Source organism: Micromys minutus (assembly GCF_963924665.1).
Source record: "Micromys minutus genome assembly, chromosome: 5".
In the NCBI taxonomy this organism is placed as follows: Eukaryota; Metazoa; Chordata; class Mammalia; order Rodentia; family Muridae; genus Micromys; species Micromys minutus.
The window spans coordinates 82,614,121-82,634,774 of record NC_137974.1 but is presented as its reverse complement, the minus strand read 5'-3'; positions in this window follow the sequence as shown (position 1 = coordinate 82,634,774).

Sequence of the window (20,654 nt, the reverse complement as noted above, 5' to 3'; positions counted from 1 at the left end):
ACTAAGGACAAAGACAGAAACTTCAGTATCAGAGGGAAATCCCGTTAGCCAGAGGGAAAGAGACAAAATAAGTGGAAAGCCCTTTCGGGCTTGAAACCATCTAGTATTTCTTTAGGTTTAGTAAACTGGCGTGCCCAGATTAGCTTCAAAGATTCTGCTGAGCGCATTCTTTTACTTAGAGGAAGATCTAGTCCCATGGAAAGACTGATCACTAAAACCCAAGGCAGCTCAAACCAGGGGTATTTGCTTAAGAGGACAGGAGTTCTATTTCTTTTCTTTTTAAATTTTATGTGCACGGGTGTTCGACCTGCTTGTATAACTTCCCACCATGTGTGCGTGCGGTGCTCCAGAGGAGAGGGTGAGGTTTGGGGGAACTGGAATCACATATGGTTCCCAGCAGCCACCTAGGTAGAGGAAATCAACAAGTGCTTTAATCTGCTGAGTTACCTCTCCAGACCTGCTCCTTAAGAAAGCATCTTCGCGTCTTTCCCTAAACGTGTAGGATGTTGACTACTCATTTATCTCTAACCCACACTATTGCACTTGTAGTGTGGACCGTCTCTTGAGCATCTTCTCTTAAGTGTTAAGGAGCATCCACCGGACAGGAACGTTCTGGTTTCTCCTGATCATACCCAATCAACATAGCACCCCAGGAGACGCAGCAGAAGGCTTAGGATTTGGAATCTAGCTCACTGTGGAAGCATTGACCCAGAATGACCTACGCCAGCCTCACCCTCTACCAGTGACTAGAGTCCTGAACATAGGTGATGATACATGGGTCCAGAAATAGGTGTTTTTTTTTCTTAGAGTGCCCATTTTGAAATATTAGCAAATTATTTATTTTCAATGGGAAACCCTAATTTCTTATTCTGGGATACAGAGTCATCTCTGAGACTAAATTTAAAATTTAGAAGATAAATTTATAACAAAAACATTGCAAAGCATTAGAGTTTAGCTTTCAACATCTAAAACCTAATGAAATTCCAATTCTTAGAGTCTGAAGTAACATTTTATACTAATGCGTGTATATGAGAAAAAAAAAAACCATTGTGTTTACAACCTACTTTTGTCTGCTCTCAATTTCTCATTCATAATCCTTTTTGATTCATCATACCCTACTGTTTAAATTATTTTACCCCCTCAATACTCTATCAGGAATCCATAAATGAACACAATTACGAAACATAGTTTTAAGCACTGGCTTCTGAAATATTCATTACTAACCTGCTGGCTGCTCTTGTCTACATTCTATATTTATATAATTAATTAAGCTTCTCCTAATACATACATTTCAAATAATTTATTAACATTCAGGTTTTGACTTGTCTATCCCTTCCTTCTGCATTTAAAGAAAATAGATTTTTTTCTAATCAAAATCTCTCTCACCTTTTAATTTTCTATGAGAGTTGTGATACTTGGTAACAGAGAGAGTCAGAACATTTTCCCAGCTTGTGAGACTAGAACATGACAGTACATCTAGAAACAACTCAAGGCAGGGAGTCACACTACATAGCTGTCTCATGATACAGATACATACCCTGTGTGATGTGGTCACTAGGCCACAGGCTTGCAAGCAGAGGCAGGGATAACACTACTCGGCTGTCTCAAGATACAAATACATGGAAAATTGTCTTAGTTAGGGTTTTACTGCTGTGAACAGACACCATGATCAAGGCAACTCTTATAAAGGACAACATTTAATTTGGGATGGCTGACAGGTTCAGAGGTTTAGTCCATTATCATCAAGGTGTGAACACGGCAGCATCTAGGCAGACATGGTGCAGGAGAAGCTGAGAGTTCTACATCTTCATCTGAAGGAAGCCAGGAACAGACAGGGCATCCTCAGGCAGCTAGGAGGAGGGTCTCTAAGCCCACCTCCACAGGGACACACTTCCTCCAACAAGGCCACACCTTCTAATACTGCCATTCTCTTGGACAAGCATATGCAAACCATCACAGATAAGTAATGGTGTAGTCAGTAGCTTGTGACTTGTATGGAGACAGGTTCCTATCAGATCCAAAACATCTAGAATTTTCTACTTATAATCAATATTTGGATCATAACTTGAGTTGAGGAGACCCACTCATTAGCTTTTCATAGGTAAATTAAATATAAGTAAGTCTCAAAGGATTCTAAGGCGAAAGCTCATTTTGAATCCTGAGCTATCAGAGGGTGGGGCAGCCTTATTTGATTGATATCAACCACTTAGGGTCAGGACACTCAGCATGTACAAGAGTTTACCAGCCCGTCAAACCTCCCAAGGAAGCAGGAGTCATGGAGCCATGGAGAGGTATTTCCACAGTTTTAATAACAAAGTATCTGCTTTTATGACCATCACAAAACCCACCCTGAAAGGCAGACCACGGCATCACTTTTTAAAGTGTCCCCAAATCCAGAATCCTCCTTAAGTAGGAATGGCACTACAGAAAAGTCTTCTTTATGCTCATTCATTCTGAAAAATTATTCTACTTGAACAAAATTCAAAATTTAGCATGACCTTGCTACTGCCAAATGACCACCGATTCCCTAAGAAGCAGTTTCCCTATGTGGAAGTCTTTTATGAAGGTGTGAAGCAGTTTCCCTATGTGGAAGTCTTTTATGAAGGGGTGAAGCAGTTTCCCTATGTGGAAGTCTTTTATGAAGGGGTGAAGCAGTTTCCCTATGTGGAAGCCTTTTATGAAGGTGTGCTGGTTCTTGGGGTCTATGCTATAAAAATCTCATATGTGAGGAATCATTGGGGACAAGCAGAGGAAGACTATTGGAAACTAGAGATATTTGCCTAAAATTTCAGAGAAATGAAGCCAGCCCAATTAAATAACTTTTCACTGTACCTACTATGCCTCACAAGAAAACCCAAACCAAAAAAGCCAACCAATCAACCAGCCAAACAATCAAAACAAAAAAAAAAAAAAATGCTTTGCATATGGCTGACCCACAGAGTTGCCACAGGTACTTACACTTCAAAGAACTTATATACTCCTGCAGGTGTTGAGTCTTAGCTTTAGTTCTTGTCTCTGCAGGTAGATATTCCAGCTGGGACAAGCAAATGAATAAAATCTAGAGATTATAGTAAATATTGAAAAGTACCAGGAAGCAAAGCAGATTGGTATGACATGAGACTGTGTGTGCTTAGATTCGTGTTTTGTTGTTGTTTGGATGTTTTCATACAAACTAATCTCCAGTCCTGTGGCTGGCCTTTGGAGACAGTGACAATGCCATGGCCTTAGAGCAAAATCTTATGTAGCCAGATGGAGAAAGCCATTAGAAAACCCAACAAAAGTCTTCCCCCCCAAATAAGAAGTTAAGAGTGCAGAGCCCCAAAGTCAGAATAGCAGAAATGGGGAATCGCCTGTTGGTGTTAAAAGTCTGCATAGAATAATGGTGTTTTTGAGTGAGTTGTTACATGACAGAGACAAAAGCCCAGACTCAAAGGGGGCTGCAAAGCTTGAGAAATTTTCAAGAGCCCAGAGTGAATCTCAGTGCAAAGGGGAGCTGGGAGAAATTTCTGCAGAGTAGAATGACCATGCCATCAAAGGGTGGGTAACTGTGGCACATAAGAGCCAAAGGAGAGAGTACCTCTGATGTTTGCAGGCCAACCTGGTCTACAGAGAGAGTTCTAGGACAGCCTGGTTACCCAGTAGAACCCTCTCTCTCAGTCAGTCAGTCAGTCAGTATTGCTGGTTTTGCTATGGTAACTAAGAACTAAGAAGTCCATTTCTACACCTAAGTAGTAGAAGTAGAAGAAGTAGAAGGGTTGGTGGCAGAAACGATTGACAAGTCCCAAATTCAGGAGACATCTTGAAGACACGAATGAACGAACTTGCTGATGAGTTGGATGCAAAGAAATGCAGTATCCGGGGATGAGTTAGAAGCAATTTGAGGACTTTGGCTTGAGGGCTTATTAGCCAAATGGGACATTCGTTGATGTAGGAAAGGCTGAGAGAGGGCTGATGAACAGGTGGTGGAGTGACAGGTTTAGTGATGGCTAGGGACAGTGACATAGTTGGAGTTTCTATTTCTGCATAAAACATCACAACCAAGAAGCAAGTTGGGGAGAAAAGGGTTTATTCATCTTACACTTCTACCTGCTGTTTATCACTAAAGGAAGTCAGGACTGGAACCCAAGCAGGTCAGGAAGCAGGAGCTGATGCAGAGGCCATGGAGGAATGTTACTTAACTGGCTTGCTTTGCTTATTTTCTTTTTTTAATAAGAACCCAGGACCACCAGCCCAGGAATGGCACCACCCACAATGGGCTGGGCCCTCCCCTCCTTTATCACTAGTTGAGAAAATACCTCACAGCTGAATCTCATGGAGGCATTTCCTCAACTGAGGCTCCTTTCTCTGTGGTAACTCCGGCTTGTGTCAAGTTGACACACAAAACCAGTCATTACAGAGGGCTCGTGAGGGCTTTCTTCTGTGTGTGTAAAACTTGTGATGCAAGTTAGACATTAGAGTAGGCATTGTCCTATCCTTGATCCTTATGGAGTAAAAGGTGTTTGGCATGGAATGTTAAGTTTGGAGGCTCTTGGTATTTTAAAGAAACCTGGACTCACAGTGTTGAAGTGTCATCAGACATCAGGGGACTGCACAGCTGATTAGGATATCTCAGCTGAGAAAAAGATGGCAGAGAAAGAAAGGAAAGATCCTAGGCAAGGGGAGGAGCGCCATTTCACACAGTTACACAAATTAAGAGGTAGAGGGCCTTTGCTTCAACTTGATTGATTTCAATTCTAAGTTTGATCATTTCCTGTAGTCTACTCCCTCTTGGTGTGCTTGCTTCTTTGTTTTGTTTTTTTTGTTGTTGTTGTTGTTTTTATAGAGCCTTCGTGTGTATTTTAATGTTTTTAGTTTAAGAAATCTCCAATTTCTTTATGAAGGCACTTAGTGCTAGCAGCTTTTCACTTGGTACTGCTTTCATTGTGTCCCATAACTTTGGGTATGCTTTTAATCTTCCTTTTCATTGAATTCTAGAAAGTCTTCAGTTTCCTTATTTCTTCCCTGACCAGGAGATCATTGAGTAGAGTTGTTCCATGAGTGTGTGGGCCTTCTGTTATTTCTGTTGTTTTTGAAGTCTAGCTTCAATCCATGGTGATCTGATAAGATGCACCAGGGTTATTTCCATCTTCTTGAATCTACTGAGGCTTGCTTCGTGACAGATTATACAGTCAATTTTGGAGAGGGTTCCATGATTGCTGAGAAGAAGGTGTATTATTTTGTGTCTGGGTAAAATGTTTTGTATACATCTATAAAATCTATTTTGCTCAAAACTTCTATTAGTTATACTGTGTCTCTGTTTAGTTTTTGTTTCAGTGACCTGTCCATTGCTGAGAGTGGGGTATTAAAATCACCCACTACTATTATAATGTAGTATTGCATTGTAAATCTCAATGAGTGTTTTGAAATTTAGTAAAGTTTCTGTTATGAAAGTGAGTGCCCTTTCATTTTGGGGCAATGATGTTCAGAATTGTGGTGCCATCTTGGTGGAGTTTACCTTTGATGAGTATGAAGTATTCTTTTCTGTCTCTTGTGGTCACATTCAGTTGAAAGTCTATTTTATTAGATATGAGAACGGTTACACCATCTTTATTCTTGGGTTTGTTTCCTTGAAAACCAGTATTCTAGTCGCAACTCTTAGAAAACATTAATTGGGGCAGCTTACAGTTTCAGAGGTTCAGTCCATTATCTTCATGATGGGAAGAATGGCAGCACCCAGGCAGACATGATGGTGGAGAAGCCAAGAGAATTCTACTCATGGTCTGAAAGCAGTCAGGAAACTTCTCCTGCAGGCACCCAGGAGGGGCTCTTTTCCACTGTGGGTGGAGATTGAGCATAGGACCTCAAAAGTCCCAGTGACACCTTTATTTTAACAATACTAGACCCCCTCCAAGTAGACCATAACTCCAAAGAGTGAGACAATGTATCAACAGATAGATGGGTGGAAGGCCTTGGATGGATATCTCTGTTGGTCCATGACTTCATGTTACGTAGAAATAGTGAACATTTTATGAAACATGGATCATTAGAAAGTATGTAAGTGACTGGGTGTTAAAACTGTTAAGAAATTATGAGACCAAGCCTCTTTGTCACTGTTGTCTGGTTTATGAGGTAGACGATTAGCTGGATCATGCACTCCTGCCCTGACATCCTACCTTAACAGGGACCCTGCCGTGAGGCAGCTCAATCATAGACCAAACCTTCAAATCTATAAATGAAAAAGAAAATATTATAAGTTAATTATATCAGGCATATTATTGTACAGATTCAGCCATTGACTTCACTAGGGATTAACTCTGAGTTATGAACAATGTACCGATGCGACATTTTTAAAAAATATATTATTTATTTTAAGCAAGTAAGTACACTGTAGCTGTCTCCAGACACAATAGAAGAGGGCATCAGATCCCATTACCATGTGGCTGCTGGGAATTGAACTCAGGAGTTCTGGAAGAACAGTCTATGCTCTTAACCCCTGAGCCATCTCTCCAGCCCCTATGCCACATTAGTAGAAAAATACAAGCAGTTTCCCCTGAAGCCATTTAACAAAGAGTTCGGACTTAAGCCTACTTCTTGCTCCCCTTGTCTTCTTTCCTCTGTTTGTCTGTTACAGAAGTCCAAATTTTACCTTCCCTGTGTCTGTCCTTAACAAAAGGTTTTGTTCTCTATCTATTGGACAAGCACAGATAGCATCCCATGGGAAGGAAGGAGGGATGCTTTACAGAAACCCTTAACAGAGGTTTACAAGGGATTAACTGACTGTCTCCAACTGATCCCAACAGACCCATGTAACAAGCAGTATCATAAACAGCATCCTCTATCAGTCAGTATCCAAATGTAGTGTCCATTCCGAAAGCTGTTTTTAATTTCTGCCTTTGCTGCTCTCAGCAAATGATTCAAATTTGCTATTCTGGGTCAGAGACATAGAAGAGCATATACTTTAAGATCACAGCTATGGTGACCTTAGGTCGTAAAAGCTCGTTACAAAGTAAATCCAAGGCAACCAAAGTTGATTGTCACATTGTTCTCGCAAAAGCAGATTGGCTGAACAGGCCAAGTTCACAGTAATATAGGAATCTTCCAACTAAAGTCACCTCAAGGTGTGTTATTGCCTCTGGCTCTGAGGTCCAGCAAAACTTCCAATGTCTTAGGATATAAGAGATGGTTTTATCATAACACATTGTCATGTAGAGAGTTGACTAGCACAGGCCTCATGTAACAAATATCTTTAATGGCTGAGGTAAGAATGTACCACAATGTCATTGACCCATGCTCTCTCATCCCTGCTTAGGTGACAAGAGTCTCCCAGGCTCTATCTGCCTTGCAGCAAGACCCACAGAATACAGTGAACATCAGTGCTGATAAAGTTATGTGTCTGCAGGGATATGAAAGTATGATCTGCTGGAACCAAGAGAAACTTATATAGAAAGACAAGGAAAAAATGATTGAAGTGGTGACTCAACTTCTAAAAGCTGCTAGGTCAGAGGCAGAAGAAGAGATGTTAGCTAGTATTTCCTGATGCCCATGGAGTCCTCAGTATATTATGGACCCCAGAGCATCATGCACCTCACTGCAACACAGCCCTTTGTACAGTACTCATAGTGATCAATCATGCAGACGCGCCGAACTGCTTTTGAAATGGTATCAGTTATTGAATGTGAATCTTTTCGTAACAGCATATTAATCAATTATTCTCAAAATATGACCTTTAATAAATAAAGCCCAGACTAATATATATATACTTTAATTATTTCACAGATGTATTTACCATTAAAGTGACTGGCTATATATGTCAGTGGGGAACTATTTAAAAGTACTGAGCACTTGTGGTTTGGGAATTTATTAAATAATACAATGTACTTACTATACATTCTGCTCTCAACCTACAGAACACACACACAGTCAGCGTGGAGTGCACGGCGTCCTATCATGCTTAAAATAAATCGCTGAGTCATTTTCACATTGGAAATGCACAACCAAACCACTGTTCTGAGTCCCCTGACAACCCATCACCTCTAATTTTTTTATTAAACCCTTAGTTACCCCCAAGATAATGAAACTGAAGAAGTAACATCTGGGGTGTTGGGAATGGTGTTGGTCCCACTGAATTAGGGTCAAAGTGATGCGGAGGGGTAAGGCCCTGGGCACGTGATATTCAGACTGTGGAAGAGCATAGGAGATGGTTTTCTGTTAAATGTTAATAAAGTTCAAGTTCCTTTTAATTTATATGAAGCAAAAGTAAATAGGACAACACTAGTCATCATATTCTCCCCCTAGATCCTCTTCAACACATCCAGACTGAGGAGCACATTCGATTTCAGACTCTCTTCGGATCACCAAGAAGGAAAATATTCTCAAAAACAAAGCACAGCAATCTTCTGCGCTTCTGTAATCCGTAGAGGGACTCCTTAAATATCAGATATGCATTCCGGCCTGCTTCGTGCAAGACGCCTATTCTCAGGTTATTTTTAGTAATACATCTATTCAGAACTTATCTCCTTTTTTCCACATAAATATACAAAGGGAACTTAAATACAGTGTGTAAATTCCTCTCCGAGCCTCTTACCCTGAGCAACTTGCTCAGGGAAGCTTGCTGTCTCGTAATTAAGTGGAATTCTGAACAACAAGCTCTTCAGCATTTGATCCTATTTGCACATTTAGACTTCTTATTTGGCTGCATCCTCTGTGGGCGATTTTTCTATTTCTGTTGAATTAATTTAATAATGCCACTGCTTGAAATAGCCCTGGATGTAGAAAAATGTCAATGATTTTCAAAAATGTCACTTCTCCTATGTAGAAGGAGTGACATTTTGTTTTTTTTTCCTTGAAAATATATAAAGATTTTGTATCAAAATATTCCATATAAATACAACTAGAAATCTGGCCATTTCTCCATAGGTAGAAATGATTGATCTTGATCTTCAAACGTACCCATGTCTTACCTAAATCAGAGTGGGAGGATTTCCAGTCCTGAAGACTTCTGAAGGATTGCTCTGATTTCCATGCCCAGTGGAATAAACCCTTACTAGGAGCAAAGTTTTATCTTTAGAACTTCTTTTCTCTTAAAACACAAAAGTCTAGGTTCATTGAAGGGCATGGCGGTTTCTAATTCCTAAAAGAAGACCACAGTTTGAACCCAAAACAAGAAAGCATGTGGCTTCATCCTGTGGAACCCTAACAACTCAGAAATGATTAGTAAAGAACTTAACATTTCTCTCTGTACAAAGACCTTTGAGATCCAAAGAAGTGATCGCTCAGGTCAGACACAAACCCTTGCCAAACCAGCTCCCAAAGACACACACACACACACATACACACACACACACACACACACATACACACACACACACACACACACACACACACGTCTCAGAAGTAAGTAACTTGTCATCCAAACAGAAAATCAAAGCGAGTCAAACTGTTGGCACCCAGCACAGCCCCATTTTAATCACACAAGGCATGAACCATGCAGTGAGTTAACAACTCTAAGATAAACTTTTCATTTTTACTGATACTTTCAGACACTCCCTCTCACCCAACCTACCACACTGGAAGGAAGAATGGACTGCAGCCTCATGAGCTCCCGCCAAAGGAAGATGAAGAGGAAGAAACAAAATGTAGAAGATTATCATCCTAGTCTTCACAGAGTAGTGCAGCTGTATATATAATCAATGCAGTATCTTCTTTGGACTTTTCTACTACCCCATGTTAAGCATCTTTCTGCAGACTCCACTGTATTAAAGTTAGGGGGGAAATGCTAGCAGGTTCCAGCAAGTAGTAAGGCTTGGAGACTAGAGTTGAAGCCCAAGTCTTTCAAAGCAGTTTTCTTCACAATTTTGTCATAAGACAAGACACCCATGTCTACACCTAGTGTTAGTAACTTTACATATGGTGTTTCATTTCACATACACACACACACACACACACACACACACACACACACACACACTCACACACACCATGTCCAAGCATCCTTCTTCCCCATATGATTGGAAGTTTAAACTTTTATATTAAAGACCCGGAGAGATAGGTCAGCATGTAAGGAAGAACACTGGCTGCTCTTCCAGAGGTTTGATTCCCAGTACGTACATGATAGCTCAAACCAGGAGATCTGTTTTCCCCCTCTGGACTCCTTGGGCATGAAAGGCATGCTTGATGCATAGACTCATGTGCAGTCGAAACTATTCATATATACAGAGCAACTGAGCAAGCAGGCGAATGAGCAAATATGGGATAAATAAATATTAAGTTTGTATTGAAAGGCCCCTGAAGTTCCAGCTACAAGGAAGGCCAGAGAGAAGGGAATGATTGAACCTCATCCAGGAGTTCAAGGCCTGGATGACACCAAAAGACACTTTCTAATGGGGGACAGGAGAGAAACAGAGAAAAAGAAGCAGAGAGATAAGGGGCTGAGCAAATACCTCTTGTGTGTTTGTAAATAGAATCACATAAACCAAGGAGCTATGGTCAGGACAAATGTCACGCTTATTAAGAGATAAAAGACAAACACCAGCCTGGAGGTGCTGGATCAGATATAACAGAACCAACCCTAGCCCAGAAAACATTCTTTCTACCACATATGGGATATGTGTTGAGCATTCTCACTTAATATTGAAAGGACAGGATTGCCCCAGCAGGCATGAAGATTTGGGGAACATCCAGACATGTGGGCTCAAAAGACAGACATTCAGTTGATAAAATTTGACAGAAGTTTGACATGGACCCTTCTGTCCGTGAGCTTTATAAGATGTACTTGTAATTCTCCAGAGGGTTTTTCTCCCCCTTGACAAAAGTATTTTCTACTAATAAACTAAATTAAGATTAACTTGCAGAAAATCCAGAATAGCACGATTTAATATAGAAGACAGGACTATAAGCGTGATGTTGTCCACGGTCCCTAATCTGCAGGGAAAGCCTGGCACATCAGGGTCACAGCACAAACTATGAAGGTCACCCTGCTCCCGTCCCAAACAGCATAATTCAGTTTAACAGGAAGGATGAGCTAGCCAGTTAGGGACTCAGCACTCACCAAAACCAGCCCATGGGAAGGTAGGAACTGAGGAGGTGTGCTGTCTTTTTATGTCATCAGAGAAGACAGAGCAGAGCAAAGCATGGGATAGTGGAGTCTTACATCCCACCCAGAGCGTATGTCAAGAGAATGGGGATACCAAAAGGCAAAGAGGGCTTGTGCAAGGTGTTGGATTGGTTTCTTTCAGAAAGGAAAGCTTGGTCCTACCAACTGTCTCCTGACTCAGTCTTTTCCACAGTTCAACTCAACTCATGTTATTATTTATTTATGTATTTGTTTGTTTGTTTGTTTGTTTGTTTAGAGCCTGAATTAATTGTATTGACCACATACATCCTATTTCCAATGTCACCAGCCAGTGGGAAGGAGATGAAGGGAACTGAATGAATTCAGGATCCCTCTCTGACATGGCCAAGAAGGTCTCTACACCATGACTGCAAACAATGTCAGTCAGGTGTCTATCAGATCTTAAGTTCCATTTCTAACAGGACTGGACTGAGGAAGTCAAAATGGTGGCTGAGTGGCCATGAAGCGTCTGTAGAGGGTTCCTAGCATTTCCATTTCACCAGATTTCAATTAGATTAAAACACTTTATCCAAAGAAAACAATTGATTTCACATATATATCACTTGTTCTCTGTTTCTTCCTAGGCTTCGATATAATATAATATAAAGCAACATATTATAATATTGATATAGATATTATATCAATATTATATTATGTATAGATATTTTATTTATATATATTCAAAGTCTAGGAACTCACAGAAGTCAAGTATTCAAAAAAACGTATCAAAATTGCAACTATATTTCTCTTTTAGTTACATTATTTATATGCTGGACCAACGTGTTTCAGTCCCCAACTTAAAAATATGTAACAGGCTTCATATGCTAGAATCTGGAATGATTAGGGCACCTACACACAATATTGGTACTTGAGGTCAAACAGAAGATTTATCCTGTATTGTGATGTTGTATGGCTATTTCAAAACACAAGATTAAGCCATAGAGTTTCGGAAGTGAAGCTCTGCCATGCTGGTTTATACATAACTAAATGTTACAGTGTCAACAGGCAACTGTAGTGAAATTGGAAAGATTCGATTGTTACTGTCAAGTTGCGTTTCACTTTCTGTGGGACCAGTCACTTACTTAATGTTTTAAAGGTTTGAAAATATTATTATCCTCACTGTAAGTGACAAAAATGTGAACTTGTAAGGAGATATCCCAAAAGAGGATCTTTCCAATTTCCTAACTATTGTTTTAAATGCTATTTATAATGTATGTATGTGTGTTCTGCAGTGTTAACCATGTATGAGAAATTACAGACTAAGGGGTGGGCTGATCTTACCAGATCACTGCTGACAGTCAGATAGCATATCCAGGGTGAGTCAGCTTGACTGAAGGTGATTTAGTAACCACCCGCATGCTGGCTCTTTAAGAAGTTGGTCAACTGCCGCCCCCCCCCCCCCCCCCCCCCCGCCGCATAAGGTCTGTATTAGGGTTAGGTGATAAATTAACCTGTGCTGGGTTGGGGAGCATGGGTCAGAAACAAGATGGCACTCAGGCAGTCCTGTGGCTGCACAGAGACAGCATCGGATGTTTTCTCTGAGCAGCAGAGCAGAAATGTGCAATTATGGGACTTTATTAGAATACTATGTCCCTGTTACTTAAAAATGGTATTTATTTTTATTTTGAGTATAAGTGCTTGCCTTGTGTGTTTTTGTGCATGTGTGTTTGTGCGTTGTGTGTGTGCAGTGCCTGAGGAGGCCAAAAGATGGCCTCAGATCCAGAGCAACCAGAGTCATATATTATTTAAGATACGGTTTAGGTGCTGGGAATTGAACTCGACCACCACAAGGGCAGCAAGTGCTGTTAACTGCTGAGCCATTTCTCCAGCCCCCTCCCCCCTTTTAACATTGTCAAACTATACATGAACATCTCATTTTTCAAAGAACGAAACTGGCTTGCGTAGATACCTGAGCGGTTCCTAGTTTGGCTGTTTATCCTGGCTATTAACCATAAGGTGCTCTACATTTCATCCCTTGAGCTAAGTTAGAGCATCAGTTTTAGGGGGAGATGAAAGGAGATGAAAGCAGGCATGGGGAAAGGAAAAACAAGACAACGGGGTTAAGACCTGACTATAAGTGACCACTTAAAAAATCGATTTGCATTTTAAAAAGTGAATTAAGCATCAAGCACTTTACCCTAAAGGAGCCTGGGCTGGAGGGAAATTTTTCCATTCATTCCACAGGACAAGAATTTATGAAATGAGAAGGGACATCTTTCCTAGATCAAACCGATGACCAACGTCACCCTGCCACTGAAAGCTTCTGCATATGTATGCAAACAGCAAGGCACTGTTAAAACACACACACACACACACACACACAGTGGTTTACTGAGGCTTAGCTGTGCTCAACAGTCTGCAGAGAGCTTTAATCTTTCGCATCGGTTTGGAATTAATAAACTGGGCCGAGTTCCCTTTCTAAGGCATATGCAAAGGGAGAGATACAACCTCCCAGTACCTCCTTGCCCCAGCTCCCTTAATGCCACAGTCACAGTCACTAGCAAGGGGAATTGTCAGTATTGACTGCTGGATTGGTTGGAGGCTTGAATTCACTGGGAAGCTTGTGAATGGATTGTTTGGTTTTATTCTCAAATCCTTGAGCCGTTTCATTCATGAATATGTGGTTAATTCCAGACAACCAAGTTTTGCTCTTAAGAGCTGAGGTATCACAGTATCAGAAGGGGTGTGTGTGGCAGCCTTTGTCTCTCTCCCCAACACAGACTATGAAAGCTGACACGCGCTCCTGTGCTTGAGGAATCGGGAAAATGGCACACCTCCAGGTATTTTTCTTCCGGGTTCAGTTGTTTATGCATTGGTATCTATGTGTTGGAAAACCTTTCATCGTCATGGAAAGTCTTTTTCCTACAATGTAGTATTTATAACCAGCATGTTGTTTACAATTTAGAAAATCCCTTGGAATCATTTCATACATTTCAAAAAAAAAGTATGTCTTTTTTTTCAAAACTTTCAAGAAAAAATAATAATATAATAATAAAGGAGATGGGGAGGGAGAAATAAAAAGAATTTAGGGCTATAAATAGGTACCTAGAAGTCAGCTTACAAAGAAATGGAGGGGGCCAGATACAAATACAAAGTGAGACATTGGTTCTGGGATGAAAATAATGAATTAACAAGAGAAAAAGAGTGGCTGAGCCAAGCAGGAGACCTGCTGGCGATTCTAAGAGGCTCTACAGCACGAAATGAAGATTCAAAAGCCCACCAGGAACCAGATAAAAGGAAACCACTTGCTTTTCAATGTTAAAAGAAAGAAACAGAGAAAGAAAGAAAGAAAGAAAGAAAGAAAGAAAGAAAGAAAGAAAGAAAGAAAGAAAGAGGAAAAAGGGAGAAAGGAAGGAAGAGAGAAAGGGAGGAAGGAAGAAAAAGAAGATAGCATGTTAAGGCACACAGACCCTCTATCCAGAGCCAATTCTGTTTAAACACTCCTCTCAAATCAAAACCATGCCTGCTTGGACTTTGCAGATCAAACAAACCTGTTGGGAGATAACTGTGTCCTAATCTCTCTGCAGTCATCTCATAGATATTTGGGAAGTGGACGGAGAGTCCTATAGCCTAATCTTCCCTGCTCTCTCAGGTTCCAAGGATCCCAGACTAGACAGTTCCCATTTAAAAGAAGGGGACCTGGAATCAAGGCTTGTACTTCGCAGCCGATTTTTCCAACATGTGAGTCTCTCCTCTTCTGCTTTTTCCTTAAAACCAAATACAGAAAGCCATCCTGACACTCAGGCACCAGTGCATTTCGGTCGTGGGCACTTTGCACTAAAGCATCCCAGCCTCGTTTACAGTCAACGAGGTTATTTATGCTTCCCCTTGCTCTGTTTCCTCTTTTATTTTCTGCGGTATTTGGCAACAGACAACCGGCAAACCATTCTCCCTTCAGCATACACCTCCCCTCCCTTGATTAGCACATTTTTGCCAATAAAACAAGCAGAAATTAGTGTTAATATTCGGCGCGTTTCTGCTCCATCAGCAAGCGATTGTGAAGCCGGGAACGTTGTACAAACGGCGCCCGATAGCGCAGGATGCAATGTATTAACTTTAGGGCAGATATAGCTTTAGAATAATGTTTTGAAAAGCAGCCCCTGTAAATATAAGGTGGTGGGGCACCATATGGAGACTGGCTTTCTGACATATGGCTTGAATTAACAAGTTTAAAACTGTTAGGATCAGTTTTTCTTTCACTGAAGGCAAAAACCACAGGATTCAGCAGAGAAATACGCTCATCATTGATACAAAGGCCCGCAGAACATGGGGCCTCTTGGGCTAGAATCTTTTTTTTTTTTTTTTTTTTTTTTTTTTTTGGCAGTCAGCACAAGTTATCAATAGTGAGACGTGTCCTAACACGACAAGGAATCACAAAGCTGCCAGCGCTCAAAGTCTCGCTTCAAGGAGCACCTACGTGGGTCCTCACGGCACTTACCAGAAAAGGGCACTGCCTTTTTGAAAGTTGTTTTAAGAGTTAGGATTATTGCCTTCTCAAGATAAATTGTTGTTCCCAGGTTGGCATAAAAGATATTCGAAAAGACGAACCTGAGTGACAGATGGTAGCGACTCCGGGCTCCGGGTCTTCTGATGTTTCCTAATTGAACCTTTGCAGGGTGAATTGAACAAGAAGCGTTCAAAGATCCAGGGGTCTGTATCACACAAACATTGTTGCATTTCATCAAAACTGTCTTTGAAGTGTGGCACTTGTGGACCACCTGTAGCTTTGAAATTTAAAGTCCTATAAAGTCTTTCCTGATACTGAACAGGAGAGCAGGCAGCCACAAATGCTTCTGGACAAAAGGAAGACAGTATGGTGGAAGGAAGACAGTTTTTTAGATATGTTTCTTTTTATTTATTTATTTATTTTGTTGCTCTTTCATTTCAACAAGCAGAGCTCTCTCCAAAATAGCAAAGGCAAGCCTCTTTTGCATCCAGACACCCACGGGGCTCTTTTCCATTACTGGAAGCATGTTTGTTTAGAATTCAGCATCTAAACTATAATTATTCCAGGTTGGAAATATCCCTTTGCTGCAAAGCTGGGCCTGCCCTGTTGATCTTATTTCATGTTTCCTCTCTGTATATAGCTGCAGGAAGAAGGCTATACGTTCTGTCATATATGGAACATAGTATATAGAATGTTTCTGTCTTAGGAATTTAGCAATCCAGAAACTGATCTTAGTGGCATCCGATGCATATGTGGTCAGAAAGGTAAAGTCCTCCCAAGGGACTCTTTTCTCCTTACTGTTGAAAATGGTGTTTCAATACAGGGGAAGAGGGCAGATTACACCCTGCATGGGGGGCATTGCCACAGTTGAAGTCCTGGAGATAAGAGGTCTTCTACCCATTATATAGGTAGAAAACAAAGTGAAAATAAATAAATAGATAAAAGTCTAAAAGGTCACAGTAATTAAACTACAAACAACTAAATAACAGCCAGCAAGCAGCTGTAAATAACAGCCAGTAAGCACTCAAAACTTGAGCCATGCTCAGATTCTTTCTCTTGCTGGTGTCACATTACTCCCTGGATGTGGGCCTCTCCAGCCACCATATTGCTACAAGGCCTTCATCTACAGTGGGAGGTGCAACTATGCAAGAGCAGAGGACACTGGTCCTCGGTCCACCGGGAAGGTTTGATGGTCACTCGGCTGTGAGGTATGCAGCAGCAGAGGAGATCTTGGAGAGTTGTAGGGGCCACAGGGTCTCGCGCTCCCACGAAAACTTTGGCTCTTCATTCGCCAAGTCACGGGCTATATTTAAACGGTAGGTTTTCACACAAGTCGGGTCTCCTGCTGTAGCGCCCAGCTTGCCCTTTCCGAAACTGTTTGAGCAAACACTGCTACAACCGAGATGCTCTCTTAATTCAGGTCAACTAGCGACCCTACATGATCCAGTAGTGCTCTTTCCTAAGTGCCCTGAGATGCACGAAACCTTCCTTCTACGGGTTGGTAATGATTGTTATTCCTTCTAAGCATCTGATTTGTCCTTAAGTATCTTTTTTTTTAACCTAATTGGCCAAATTTCATTTAATTGATAAACATCCAAAAGATCCAGAGAGAAGCACAGAGTGGAGTTATCTCTGAGAGCATCTGGAATCAGTAAGCACATAGAAGCTCATAAAGGTTCATGATCTGCAAAAAGTCACCCAAACACAGAAGCCAGGTTTCCTGTCTCCACCCAATGTGCCAAGGCTTTGGAATCAAACTACAGTCTTAAAAGTTGTTGACCAGAGTCAAACAAACAACACAAGCTTTGGGCATCTCAACACGAGGTTCTTTTTCCTTCCATGTTTTATCCATGAGGACAGCCACCACCTGACCTTTTAAATGCTATTTAATATTCGTCTTTTCTCACCCCCCACCCCTGAACCCCACTCTGACAGGGAGGGCATGTGGGTGTCAGTGTGTACTAGCAAATGCTTAATAACCAGTTCCCTGGATGTGAGAGTTAACAATGAGACCTGTAGAATTTGCTAATTGCTCAGTCATAAACTTTTTGTTATTGAAGAAGAGGCACAAGGATTATAAGAGCCAGAAGAACGGGGAATTTGCTGTGAGACTGTGTCTCCTAGTAGTGCCAGACACTCACGAAGTCTCACCAACATGACTCCTTGAGCAGAACAGGATAACAACAGTAGGCAGGCCAAAGAGGAAGTGGGGTAAAGCTCAGGAGTCTTCAAGCCCGCACAAAGAATCACGGGCAACTAAGGAATGCAGAAATGAGGAGAAATAGTCCTCTCTGGAGACAAGCCCACTAACTGGTTATCCAGTGCCAGATGGCCAGCTTTGAAAAGATACACATATATGTAACATTATACAGGCTGAGCAGGTTGTACTTATACGCATGTGCACGTGTGTGTATGTGTGTGTGTGTATGCGCGCGCAAGTGCGCGAGCGCACATATTTGTATGTAATAGCAATTATTGAAAACAAAAGCCTTGAATTTGAAAGAGAAAAAAAGAGAAAGTTATGTGTCAGGGTTTAGAGGGGAGAAAGAGAAAGGGAAAGCTGATATCATTATTTCACAGACAAAATAATTTTAAAAATATGCCACTGTCCTGATTGAACAGTGACTAGGGAGGAGTTTAGATGTGCCTACCTACTGAGGGTCCTAACCTGGCTTCAAGAGGGCTCTACCACACTCAGGAGACCAGCCCTCCCTGCCTTATACTCTGATAAATCCCCCAAGGATGTTTTATTCGCCTGTGTGTATTTGATACTTTGTCTCACACTGTAGCTTACAATTCATGATGTAGCCAGGTCTGATCTTACACTTTATAACTCTTCTGCCTCCAATTCCAACTTTGGGGTTTATAAATATGAGCTACCCTGAACCTGGTCCCAAGTGCTGTACTTCAGGGGTCCATGTCTTAAACGTTGGATACCAAGGAGGGACTTGTTGGAGGTGGTGGGCTTTTAAAAGATGAAACCTAATAGAATGTCTTTGGGTCATTAAGAAGTACCAACAAATGGAACTCTGGTGGACTAGACTCTTGCCTTGTCCTTTTAAAAAATCCTTTCAAAAATGTATTATTATTTATTTATTTTATGTGTATAGGTTTTTCCTATATTCCTGTGTACCATGTGATGCTATGGTACTCTTAGAGGCAAGATTAAGGCATTAGATTACCTAGAACTGGAGTTACAAACAGTTGAGTCACCATGTTGGTAGTAGGAATCGAACCTGGGTCTACTGGAAGAGCAGCAAGCATTGTTAACTGCTGAAACATCTGTCCAGCCCCTTGTGATGGTTTGTATATGCTTGGCCCAGGGAGTGACATTATTAGAAGGTGTGGCCCTAATGAGGTAGGTAAGTCTTCGTTATAGTAGATGTGTCACTGTGGGTGTGAGCTATACACTCTCATCCTAGCTGTCTGGAAGCCAGTCTTCCACTAGCAGCCTTCAGATGACGATGTAGAACTCTCAGATCCTCTTGAACCATGGCTGCCTAGATGCTGCCATGCTCCCACCCTGATGATAATGGACTGAACATCTGAACCTGTAAACCGCTCCAATTAAATGTCCTTATAATGTTGCCCTGGTCATGGTGACTTTTCACAGCAATAAAACCCTAAGGAAGGCACCCCTCTTGCCTTGTTCTTTTTTGGCTTCCACATGATAGAAGTGGTTTTCCTTCCGATGCATCCCTGCTGTGCTTCGTTACTTCACCACAGACAAAAATCCAAAAGCCAAGCAACCATAATACTAGACAGTACAAAACCAGGAGCCAGTGTGAACCTTTGGTCTTTCTAAATGAATTTTCTCAGTTGATTTATTACAGCAAAAGAGGAATAGAGAAAAGGGTGACCCACATATTAACGGTTCAAACACATCTGTGGAATGTCACAAACACTGTTTTCTGAACATCCCTAGAACTCAGCTTTCCCCATTTCCTCTAAGCCTGACAAGTTTCAGCAACTCTTGGATAAGGAGTATTCATTTACTTGGTTTGCCTCTTTCTTGTTGAAAAACACGGCCACATTTTGTTACTACTTAAACTTGCCTTGGAAGAAAGCATAAAGGATTTGTCAGGTAAAAATGTAACTGCATATTTTAAAAAAAAACCTGAATGATCATAATAAGACTGGGGTTTGGGAGCACCCTGAGAACAGTGTGGTGACTCTTTTTAGTTATTTATTTATTGTCACCAACTAGAATGACATTATCCAGTCTCAGATACAGGACACAGCCTCTCACTCTGGAGTTTGGAGGACCAGTGTGTCTACAGAAGGCCAGTGGCACTCATTATGATCAGAGCTTCAGGCTTTGATCACGAGAAAAGGAAACCCCAGATCTTCTCAGTCAATTACTATGCAGGGAGCATAAGCCAAAACCAAATATGGGATGGCTTTGTTCTGCCATAGACTTAATTTTTTTTTTTTCATCTGAAAACTACTTTGTAAAAAACATGGCTCTGTGAAGAACACACTGCTTCACTGGGTGAACTTGAAGCCAAAATAGCCAGGGACATATGAAAGAAGAAGGGTAATGGGGAAGGGAACAATAAAACCGAATGCACTCTTACGTTGCAGAAGAGAGATGCATCTCCAAATGCCCAACAGTTTTCTTTTAATTAAAAACAAAATAGAACATTGATATTGATATTTTGGGTAGAGGGTCCCTGAAAAATGGCCCAAAAGCTGAGAGAAACTTTACACACCCCACACATACATATGTGTTTTTTCGTGTGTTCTTTATGAAGCAAGTAAGACAGATTAGACGTTGGGGACCTTTCTCTGCATAGCATGTTGTGAAACTCACATGAAATTTCACAGAAATACTGAAACTCAAAAACTCAACGAGACCTTTAGCTAATGGAATCTGAAAGCTGGTGCAGACAAAACAGAAACCGTCAATGAGAAAGTCGACGCATAAGGGGTTTCAGAGAACATATACCTTTCAGAAAGTCCTACGCTTGGAAATTTCATTTGGGGAATCATGTGAGGAGGAAAATGAATTGTAAACGTGAATAAGTCTTACGAAGTGCAGATGCTTCAAGAAATGGCGTTCTACTAGGGCGTGATCAGTATTTGAGTGACCAGAACATTTGGACACAGTGTGCTGGG